Genomic DNA, 12,330 nt, shown 5'->3' with positions numbered 1-12,330 from the left:
GCTGTAACATTGTCAGCAGCTCGCCTTTCTTTCCACCTCTCCTTTTTCTCTGCTCCTCTTCCCAGAAAATGCAGTGGCTTCTATTTGGTTTTCTGCTGCTACATCTTGTAGGCAGTCTGGGCAGGTGGTGACTGTGCCTGGAGTTGGTCGAGGTGGGCCATCGATAGAGCCAGTGTCCTGGTCGCAGGCGCTTTCTGTGGCTGCTTTGTCTGTCTTGTCTGCGCTGTGCTTATCTCTGCTAGCAAGATGGCATCTCGGAGGATTCACACCAGCTCTTGTGCTCCCCCCCCCCCCCAATTGATGAAGCAGTGGGGGGGGGCAGCTTGCCCAGTTTGCCGATGCCTGGTTCTATGATTGGTGAGCCTTTTGGATCATTTCTTGTGGCCTACTGTAGAATTGGTCAATCCTGACTCCTTTCAGGGGTTTGGGTCTGTCCAGGCAGGCTTCCTCTTCACATCTATTGGGTCATCTCCGGTTGGGTGGCTTCGAGCATGGTCAAAATGACCACATCTCTCCTGTGGGTTTTCCGCCTTTTTCCGGTCCTGAAATGGGATTTTCCAGATTTCCAGTTCATTCTCGATCTTTTGCAATTGAATTGGTTTATTCCTTGCCCCTCTTTCTGGATGGCCATTGTCCAGTCCATCTCACGCTAGAGCTGGGCACTTAGATGATTTCCCTGGACCTCCAGGACTCTGACTGACACGTCCTTGTACATCCGAGATTAAGGTTTGTAGTGGGGCATGAAGTTTACCACTTCTGAGTCCTCCTGTTTGACCTGATCTGGCTCTGCTTATTTTTGCGTGCTTTGCTCAGGTCATGGTGACTCTTCTTCATGTCTTGTGTGTTCGGGTTTTTACAGTGGTACCTCAGCAACCCACTCTCGCACTAGACAGCACATATGACTTATGCACATATGCTTATAATCAATATTTTGCATATGAATTAGTACATATGTGGTATATTCCCAGTTATATTTTTTTCAAGACCCAAACTCTTCCTCACTTACCAATTTACATCTCACAGTACCCATCCATCGCCATAGACAGCAGAATAGTCGTGATTGGTTCAATTATTAGTCTCCATGATGTAGTGGTAAGACATTCACCTGGCATTCTGCGAGCGCTTTGTCATGGGTTCGTATCCTGGCCGGGGAGGATTTACTGGACGCAAATCCTTAACTGAAGCCTCTGTTTAACTCAACAGTAAAATGGGTACATGGTTGTAAAAAAGATTCTTCGTGGGGTCGTATTCTAGGGACATGCCCAAAACGCTACACGTACAGTGGCTGTACAAGAATGTAACAACTCTTGTATATATCTCAAAAAAAAAAAAAATTAATATATTATAGTTTTCAGGTCCCACATGGGTTGTGAAATTTACCTACTATTGTTCATGCTCTTAAAATATTACAGATCAGCTACATCCTATTGAAGGCTCATAGTTTTGTTTTGAGAAATATTAGTTGTTCTTAGTAAATTATAATAAGCACTATAATTTATTACATAAAATAATAGTGCTTCACCAATCAACATTATATACACTAGTTTGTTCTTTAAAAATCTTTAAAGAATGTATTGTAGGAACGTCAACAGCCTAATATATATATATATATATATATATATATATATATATATATATATATATATATATATATATATATATATATATATATATATATATATATGTCGTACCTAGTAGCCAGAACGCACTTCTCAGCCTACTATGCAAGGCCCGATTTGCCTAATAAGCCAAGTTTTACTGAATTATTATATTTTCTCTAATTTTTTTCTTATGAAATGATAAAGCTACCCATTTCATTACGAATGAGGTCAATTTTTTTTTATTGGAGTTAAAATTAACGTAGATATATGACCGAACCTAACCAACCCTACCTAACCTAACCTAACCTATCTTTATAGGTTAGGTTAGGTTAGGTAGCCGAAAAAGTTAGGTTAGGTTAGGTTAGGTAGGTTAGGTAGTCGAAAAACAATTAATTCATGAAAACTTGGCTTATTAGGCAAATTGGGCCTTGCATAGTAGGCATAGAAGTGAGTTCTGGCTACTAGGTACGACATATATATATATATATATATATATATATATATATATATATATATATATATATATATATATATATATATATATATATATAATATTTATTAATTTATTTATATTTATATATATATATATATATATATATATATATATATATACAGTGGAACCTCGATTAACGAGTGGCTCTATTAACGAGTTTTTCCAGTAACGAGCAAGCCACTCGCAGCAAATTTGTCTCTATTGACGAGCTCGCCTCTATTAACGAGCAAAACCACATGGTGCTTCCTAGCATCTCGCGGGTTCTCACAAATTCTCACCTCCCCATCGTCTCCCTCCAGCCAGCAACTGCTCTTCATAAGGTACAGTAAATATTAAAACACTACAACAAAACATTTATATTTACATGTGCAGTATTATATTTACATAAAAAAAAGTCATACAAGTATGGATGTTTTTGGGAGTGGAATGGATTAAATTTATTTCCTTTATTTTAAATGGGGAAATTTGTTTCTTAAGAAGAGTTTTCCAGGTAACGAGCTCGGTGCCAGAACGGATTAAACTCGTTAATAGAGGTTCCACTGTATTATATACAGTGGAACCTCTATTAAGGAGTTTAATCCGTTCTGGCACCGAGCTCGTTACCTGGAAAACTCGTCTTAAGAAACAAATTTCCCCATTTAAAATACACGGTAAAGGAAATAAATTTAATCCGTTCCACTCCCAAAAACATGCATACTTGTATGACTTTTTTTTTTATGTAAATATAATACTGCACATGTAAATATAAATGTTTTGTTGTAGTGTTTTAATATTTACTTTACCTTATGAAGAGTAGTTGCTGGCTTGAGGGAGACGATGGGGAGGTGGGAAGGAGGAGAGGGGTTATGGTGTGGAAGGAGAATCCACCTCAGAGTCAGGCGGACCCTCTCTTCTTGGGAATTTCACCCAAATTTCATTTCAAATGTCACACAAGGATGCGTTAGACCAGCACCAAATAAAAAACTACGTCGATTACACTCGTTGTGTCAACAATGTAATAGTCTTACCACGAAGATACACTACAATGCCGTTTTCCCAAATAGGCAATGTGGTTATTAGAGAAAACGGAAATTTCATTGTAAACATGTATACAGTCCCCAAGTCGATCGGATAAGAATTGGATTTTATAGAAATATTTGCTCAAATGACGCTTGAGCGCGGTGTTTGGGTGCATTCAAGAGAAAAAAGTGTCACGTTCAAGCGACATATACCTGCAAAAGTAATAACACTTTCATAAAGTGTTATCACAAAGTGATAAATTAATTAAACATTTTCACACACCGGGTTGTCACTGCTTTATCAGGGCAGCTTTTCCAAGAATGCGTTCACCTTTTCAAACATTCCAAACACTCCCTTGATCTCAGTGGAAGAGGCAGCATCCTCCCTTACCTCCTCATTCCCTTACTAATGGTATAAATTGTTGATGAGGACCTGCCATACTCCCTTGTGAGATCAGTCACATAGACACCACACTCATGCTTTGCTATAATTTCCTTCTTCAAATCCATAGTAATTGTGTCTTTCTTCCTCTTGGCAACACTATCTTTAGCAAGCAGCTTCTTTGGAGACATCGTATGTTACAAATTGTAGTCGCAAAACCACTAAAAACCCAAAGAAAAGCTCAAATAAATCCAGAGGGATGCTTGTTGTGTGCGATACAACAACAACACTGGCGTCCGAGAATTTGCGAGAACCCGCGAGATGCTAGGAAGCACCATGTGGTTTTGCTCGTTAATAAAGGCGAGCTCGTCAATACAGTATCCACTCAATTTAACGGCCTCTTTTATACCGATCTGCCGGTAATAACGACCGGTTTGGGAGACCGGTAATTAGAGCCTCATATAACGGTCTGGCGGTCGATATTACCGAAGGTCGGTATTGGGTTTGTCTTTGTATCAGAGGGTCCTCACATGGCAAGCAGGCCGCCTACCCCTTTCATCCCTTCCCTCACCCTCACTGAACCTCTACCTCCACACCCTCACTGCCTCCCCCCCCCCAAGACCCTTCTGGGAAATGGCTCAGTAGACTGCCAGCCAGCCAGAGACAACCTGGAGAATATCCATCTAATAAAGCATTCATGAAACAAGTATTTTATAACTTTTTATTATCCTAATAATATTACTAAACAAAATCTGTAAGCAAAAATATATATGATGTACATCCAGAATTAAATAAAAAACATCTGGTTAACTGGGTCAAGCATTAGGCTTATCTCTTCCCTTCCCCACCACCGACAAACACACCCCCACCCGCCCCCCCCCCATACTTCCCATACACACGCTCTCTCTCTGCTTCACCTCATCATCCATTGCTCCATCCCTCCCTCCCTCTCTTCTTCCCTCCATCACTCCCTTCATCCCTCTTTCCCTTCCTCCATCCCTCCCTCCCTCCTTCCCTCCATCACCCCTCCATCCCTTCCTCCCTCCTTCACTCCCTCCATCTCTTCCTCCCTCCCTCCTTCCATCCCTCCCTCCTTCCCAGCTCCCTCCCTCCATCCAACCATCCCTCCCTCCCTCCCTCCATCCCAGCTCCCGTTCTCCATCCAACCATCCCTCAACTCCATCCCTTTGTCCTTCCTTCCCTTCCTCCCTCCCTCCTTCCCTTCCTCCTTCCCTCCCTCCATTTCTCCCTCCCCTCCATTTCTCCCTCCCCTCCATGCCTCCCTCCCCTCCATGCCTCCCTCCCCTCCATGCCTCCCTCCCCTCCATGCCTCCCTCCATGCCTCCCTCCCTCCATCCCTCCCTCCATCCCTCCCTCCATCCCTCCCTCCATCCCTCCCTCCATCCCTCCCTCCATCCCTCTCTCCATCCCTCTCTCCATCCCTCTCTCCATCCCTCCCTCCCTCCCTCCTTACCTCCATCTCTCCCTCCCCTCCATCCCTTCCTCCTTCCTTCCCTTCCTTCCTCCCTCCATCCCTCCCTCCCTTATTCCTTCCTTCCATCCAAACATCTGGTTAACTGGGTCAAGCATTAGGCTTATCTCTTCCCTTCCCCACCACCGACAAACACACCCCCACCCGCCCCCCCCCATACTTCCCATACACACGCTCTCTGCTTCACCTCAACATCCATTGCTCCATCCCTCCCTCCCTCTCTTCTTCCCTCCATCACTCCCTTCATCCCTCCTTTCCTTCCTCCATCCCTTCCTACATCCCTCCCTCCCTCCTTCCCTCCATCACTCCCCTCCATCCCTTCCTCCCTCTTTCACTCCCTCCATCTCTTCCTCCCTCCCTCCCTCCTTCCATCCATCCCTCCTTCCCAGCTCCCTCCCTCCCTCCCTCCTTCCCAGCTCCCTCCCTCCCTCCCTCCTTCCCAGCTCCCTCCATCTCTCCCTCCTTCCCTCCCCTCCATCCCTTCATCCCTCCTTCCTTCCATCTAAACATCTGGTTGCGAGCTGGTCCCTTCCCCCACCACCGACACCCCCCCCCTCCCCCCCAAACTTACCATACACACGCTCTCTCTGCTTCATCTCAACAATCATAGTGCCATCTCTCTCTCCCTGCCTCCCTCCATCCATCTCCATCCACTCCCTCCCTACCTACCACCCAGCCTCTGCCTGCCTGCCTCCCTCCTTGCTGCTCCCTCCCTGCCTACCACCCAGCTGCCTCCCTCCCTCCACGTTTACCACTCAGCCTCTGCCTGCCTGCCTGCCTCCCTCCCTCCCTCCATGCCTACCACCCAGCCTCTTCCTGCCTGCCTGCCTCTGCTTGCCTGCCTCTGCCTGCCTGCCTCTTGCCTGCCTGCCTCTTGCCTGCCTGCCTCCCTCCCAAGCTCTGCCTGCCTGCCTTCCAAGCTCTGCTTCCTGCCTCCCTCCCAAGCTCTGCCTGCCTGCCTACCTCCCTCCTTGCCTGTCCCTCCCTCCCTGCCTACCACCCAGCATCTGCCTTCCTCCTTGCCTCTCCCTCCCTGCCTACCTCCCAGCCTCTCCCTGCCTGCCTACATTTCAGCCTCTCCATCCCTGCCTGCCTGCCCATCCACTCACCAGTCAGCCATCACTGACACAACGAGTGCATTTGGAGCCGACATGGTGCACGGATGTTCTTTGATTGTGCCGATATGTCCAACAAAGTAACGGAATGAATACTCCAGCCTCATGACAAATCAAAACAATGTGTCGTGAATCTGTGACGTCACAGGGTAGAAGGCACTAGAGTGGTGGACCCAGTGGCTGTCTGTATTAAATATATCTTACCTGAACGTTGCTTGAAAAATTACCGACACTTAACTTCGGAAATACCGGAGCTCCAGAAATAACGATCAGGGTACAGCCCCATACAGGCCGTTAAATCGAGTGGATACTGTAGAGACAAATTTGCTGCGAGTGGCTTGCTCGTTACTGGAAAAACTCGTTAATAGAGCCACTCGTTAATCGAGGTTCCACTGTATATATATATATATGTCGTACCTAGTAGCCAGAACGCACTTCTTTGCCTACTATGCAAGGCCCGATTTGTTTAATAAGCCAAGTTTTCATGAATTAATATATTTTCTCTAATTTTTTTCTTATGAAATGATGAAGCTACCCATTTCATTATGTATGAGGTCAATTTTTTTTTATTGGAGTTAAAATTAACGTAGATATATGACCGAACCTAACCAACCCTACCTAACCTAACCTAACCTATCTTCATAGGTTAGGTTAGGTAGCCGAAAAAGTTAGGTTAGGTTAGGTTAGGTAGGTTAGGTACTCGAAAAACAATTAATTCATGAAAACTTGGCTTATTAGGCAAATCGGGCCTTGCATAGTAGGCTGAGAAGTGCGTTCTGGCTACTAGGTACGACTATATATATATATATATATATATATATATATATATATTATATTGTGACGGTAACGCGTTGGTGTTCGGCTGTTCAAAGCTAGGGGTATGGCCTCGTCACATAGAATTAAAAAAAAAATAGAAAATCTGGAACTTCGTCTGTGGTAAGGTAAGGAGAAGACACACAAAACACAAGTAAATTTTAACAATGAAATTTTAATTACGTTAAATAAACAAAACATGAATAAAATGGACATACAAATTCGTATAATAAAATCAATCAAAATAATAATAAGAATTAAATGACAAAATGAAAAGTTACGTTAAGACAAGTGAGTAATAACAAGCTGTGCAATATACAATAAAATGAGAGGTGCAGGAATATTGGCTTTAAGCTATCACCTCTCTCAGTACACGTAAGCCAAAGCTTTAGTCTACCAGGAAGAAGTGTTAACCATATGAAAGCACTGAATATTCTGAGGACTGAGGTCGTGGCGGCCCCAGACATCAAGTAGTATGGTGGGTGAGTGTAGTTGCGGCCAATCAGCGAGGAGCCGGCAACAGGACAGGTAGTTTGGCGGTTTGAAGCTGAGTAGGTGTTCCTGGCTGCATACGTTTTGCGCTCTGGCAAACCTTGCTGGTGTTGTTGTCGTTGTTGGACATTTCTTCCATAGTAGTTTTATATATTTGTAACGACGTATTTGTGGAGGGAAGAGCAGGCTCAATCTCTTGAAGGAGATTATCGTCACAACTCTCCCCCGAAGCCTGCGGTTCTGGAAGAAGTAAGTCGTTATGTGGTGGAGTAATAGATGGAGTCGCTTCTACTTCATTAACTCTGGAGAGATCATGGGCTAAGATGTTGTCGGAATCTTGGTATAGTGTGTCTCCAGGTTGAATTTCTGCAGTTAGCAAGCCCATAGTAGAAGACGTTGAGATGGGAAGTGGGCGTGCTGCAGGAGGTGTAGGGTGGTGTGGTCCGTGTTGATGGTGGACCGAGCACTTTTCAGGTGTGGAGTGAAGTGCTGGAGCTTCAGGATGATGAAGAGTAGCTCCTTGCCAATTGTTCTGTAGTTCCTTGTAGCAGTAGTCGCTGACAGGTGTATTCTCCTCACCTCGTTGCTGCATCATGACACCACCAACGTCGGTACCACTGGCGTCGACATGGAGGATGAAGGGCTTATCTGACGAGGTGAGAGTGGAATTAGAATATGGCAAAGGAGCACGATTATTATCCTGAAAGTATTTGGGAAGATCATTAAGGATTTTGGAATTAGAAAGCACTGACTCCTTGTCAGTGCTTTCGGGAGGAGAAGCTGGGAAGGTCTCACTGTGGATGTAGGGTTCTGTGAAGGTAGAACAGTTAATCAGGACAGTGGGAGGAGTACCATTATATTGCTTCAGGAGGTTGACGTGGCACAGCTGGGTCTTCCGCCGCCTATCTGGAGTCTCTATGACGTAGTTGTTGTTATTTCTGCACTCTTGGACGCGGTAGGGTCCTGAAAACCTGTTTTGTAAAGGTGAACCTGGGATAGGGAAGTATGCAAGCACGAAGTCTCCCGGCTTAAATTTTCGTACTTTGCTGGTCTGGTCATAATGAGTCTTCATCCTCTCCTGGGCTTTTAATAGATTATCATGGGCAAAACGGTGGACTCTCTCTAGAATGTGTTGAAGGTTTTGAAGAAACTGGGGCACATTCTGATGCTCACTTAAGGTGGCATCTCGGAGAGAGTCTTTGAAAGCCTTAAGGGGAGTACGGCACTTACGGCCGTAGAGCATCTCATAAGGAGATACTCCTAGGGACTCATTGGGGAGACTTCTGTAAATACACATTATAAGGTCGAGTTGCTTATCCCAATCCTTAGAGGTTTCACTACAAAACTTTTTCAAGAGTGCTTTGATAGTCTGATGACTACGTTCAAGAGAACCCTGTGAAGCAGGATGATAGGGGCTGGACAATACCTGTTTGATGTTGAACTCCTCCAGTGTCCTTTTAAAGAGATCACTGGTGAAGTTGGTACCACAGTCGCTCTGAATCTCCCTGGGAAATCCGTATTGAGTGAAGATCTTCAATAGATGTTTTACAACCGTAGCAGCCGTGATGTTCTTCACTGGAACTGCTATGGGAAATCTGGTGGTAGGACACAGGATGGTTAGGATGTAGGTGTTACCTGAACTGGTCCGAGGTAAAGGACCAACACAGTCTATTATGAGTCTGTGGAAAGGTTCCGCAGGCACCTGTATGGGAATCAGTGGCGCTCTGGGAATGGAGATGTTCGGTTTGCCTGCCATCTGACATGTATGACACTGTTTTACGTACTGTTTGACGCTATTTACCATACCTGGCCAGTAGTAGTCTTGACGAATTCCATGGTAAGTCTTGTTGAAGCCGTAGTGGGAGAGCGCTCCGTGGGCCAGGAGTAGAATAGTGGGCCGCAGGCTGGTAGGAATCACTAGTTGTTCGATGTTGGCCCAATCGTCGTCCTCCTTCAGTTTACTGGGTCTATATCTGCGGTAGAGCAAGTCGTTCTGTAGGAAGAACCCAGGAATACTGTCGGGTTGAGTCTCAGCCTGGATAAACAATGGTGTTAAAGTAAGATCTTCCCTCTGCAACTTACGGAACTCCAACTTGGTCTGATTCGGGGGTAGTTTCTGAGGGTCTTGAGGGACAGCGGTAGCAGTAGAGTCAGCTGGCTGTGGACGTGTGGCTTGTGCACGGGTGGTCACGAGAACCGGAGGAGAAACTTCATCACTCTCTTGAACCTCTGCTGGAACATACGCTAGAATAGGGTTACTTGGCACAGAGTTACACACCTGGGGTTTGTCCATGACGATCAGGTTGGTCGGTTGCAGGTCTTCTGCCAAGTCGTTGCCTAGGAGAAGTTGCACTCCAGGCATGGGAAAAGGCTTTTCCCTGACGGCGACTTGGACTTCTCCGTTCACGTAGGGACAATCCAGGTGGACTCTGACGAGAGGGTATGGAGTGGTAGCAGTGAGGTCAGTGATGAAGACAGTTTCTCCGGTGTAGACGATGTTGGGCACAGCCGACTTCAAGATGATCGATTGAAGAGCCGCTGTGTCCCTCAAGATCTTCAATTTGAAACGTCCCTCCGGATTTGAACCGTTGGCAGAGACAGTTCCAGTATACAGGTGGTTACTGAAAAGAGAAAGATCATTAACATTAACACCAACATTCATCACAGGCTTACCGGACTTAGGAGGAATTGGTTTGGGTTTCTGTGGGTCAGTGGTTCCCTTGTATTGAGACTTACCACACTTGTCTATGGTATGTCCATAGAGTCTACAATACTTGCAGTACAGTTGCGAACCAGCTTGATCGGGGCTCACTTTCTCGTAACTGTACCACGACTTCTTACTGGAGGATGGTTCAGGTGTCAGCCGGTGGATGAGGCTGTAAGTGTCAGCCGACTTAGCACACTTCAGGTAGTCGGTTTCTTCTTTATCTGCTAAGTAGAGGCGGACAGGAGGCGGCACACGTCTCAAGAATTCTTCAACAAGCATCAGGTTGACGAGTTCTGTAAAAGTAGAGACATGTGCTGCTTCCAGCCATTTCATGAAATATCTCCGTTTTGTATTAGCAAACTCGAGGAAGGTAGTGGTACTTGCCTTCAGGTGGTCACGGAATTTCCTTCTATAACTTTCCGTGGAAAGGAGGTAGGCGTCCAACACTGCTTGTTTCAGAGTCTGGTAGTCATTCTCAGACGCCAAAGTACTGAGTGTGACTGCAGCTCTACCTGTAAGATGGACTCTGAGAAGTGTGGCCCATTGGTCGACAGGCCAACTGAGTTGATTAGCAAGGGTTTCAAAGGTGGTAAAAAACACATCAACTTCTGCTTCTACAAAGGATGGCATTAACTTACTTGCATGTGATATATTAAAACTGACGGGAAGATTGGCAGTAGCTTGCTGGCGTTGAGTGAAGTGTGAAGTTTCCAAGGCGATTTCGCGTTGACGACACTCTAGAGCCAGAGTCGCTTGTTGCTTGTCATGTTCGCGTTGCATCTCCAACTCGCGTTGTTTGGTTTCAAGCTGTACGCGTTCCCGCTCCTGGAGTGTTTCAAGCTGTACTCGTTCACGTTCACGGAGTAATGCGACCTCACGTTCATGTTCTTCTCTCCTCAAGGCAGCTTCGCGTTCTTGTTCTTCTCTCCTCAAAGCAGCCTCACGTTCGTGTTCTTCCCTTCGTATGGCAGCCGCTTCTTTTTGCTGCTCACGTTCAATCTTGGCCAGCTCTAGTTTGAGTTTCATCGTTGCCAAATCAGTTTTATCTGCAATATAGTAAGTTTCATGAGTTTCAGAGTCTATCTTACCTTGCTCTAAATAGTAATCCAGCAACAGGTTGTGTAGGTCATTTTTGTTGGCTTGGTAGGGAACTTCTAGTTGATACTCATGTGCAAGAGTTTGTAATTCAGTCCTCTTGGCACGACTTAAAGTCCCTATTTCACCTGCTGGATTTGCACGGAAAGCTTGGAGACGAAACATGGTGAAATTAGCAAATAAATGTAACACGAATATTCAGTTATAGTGAATGTCAGAAACAGGACAACGTGGCAACTGATACCTATCCTGTGGGATTTTTAACAATTAAAGTTAAGTACAAGATGTTAAATGATTAATTTAAATCAAAGGCGCAGGAAATCTTGTACCCGGTACTCGTGTAAGAGGATAAGGGCAAGAAAATCCTACTAACAAATGAAACAGAGTTTCGAAAACAAATGAAACAGTTAATTGCCTCAAAAGTAAAATTGGTAGTCCAAGGATGTAGGCATACCTTGCCGAGTCTCTATAGGACATAAAGCAAGTTTTTCCTACTGAATTTAATATGATACTTACAGAATTAGCGAACTTTTGTGCTCTGAAAAGTAAGCTAATTCCCTACCGTTGTATGTATCATCATCTCTGACTGACGTGTAGGGGTGCGAGGTGTCAACTGGTGACGAGAACTGCTGCTGAGGTCCCAATTCAGCAACTAAAGTTCGAGCTAGAGGAACTATGACCCTCTTTGTCCTCCTACAGTCAGATTGCAGAAGATTGGGTGCTCTTGACCCGGGGCAGACCACAGTACCAGGGTACCAATATGATGATCTGTCAAAATGAGAAATATCCAAGGGACAAAGATGGTAAACACGAGTAATAACACGGAGGGAGAGATGACCAATTAAGAGTATGACTGAGGCCTACAGTCACCACGTAATCCAAAGTTGTCTCACCTTCACCATATGTTACTCTCGTAATGCACAATACAGTGGTACCTCGGAATGCGATTGTCCCTGTATGCGAGGTTTTCGGAAGGCGAGCAGTATTTACTCCAAAAATTTGTCTCGGAAGGCGAGGGTTACTTCGGGACGCGAGTTTGTTGATACGCGTACAGGCCGACCTAGCGCGTGGTGGTTCGGCGATCGTCGCCCCTCCGCCCTGCCGCCCCTCAGTTTACCATTGTCTCGCGCTCAGTGACTACC

This window comes from Procambarus clarkii, chromosome 72 (genome assembly GCF_040958095.1).
Source record: "Procambarus clarkii isolate CNS0578487 chromosome 72, FALCON_Pclarkii_2.0, whole genome shotgun sequence".
NCBI lineage: Eukaryota > Metazoa > Arthropoda > Malacostraca > Decapoda > Cambaridae > Procambarus > Procambarus clarkii.
The sequence above is the reverse complement of the archived record's forward strand: the minus strand, read 5'-3'. Positions refer to the sequence as shown.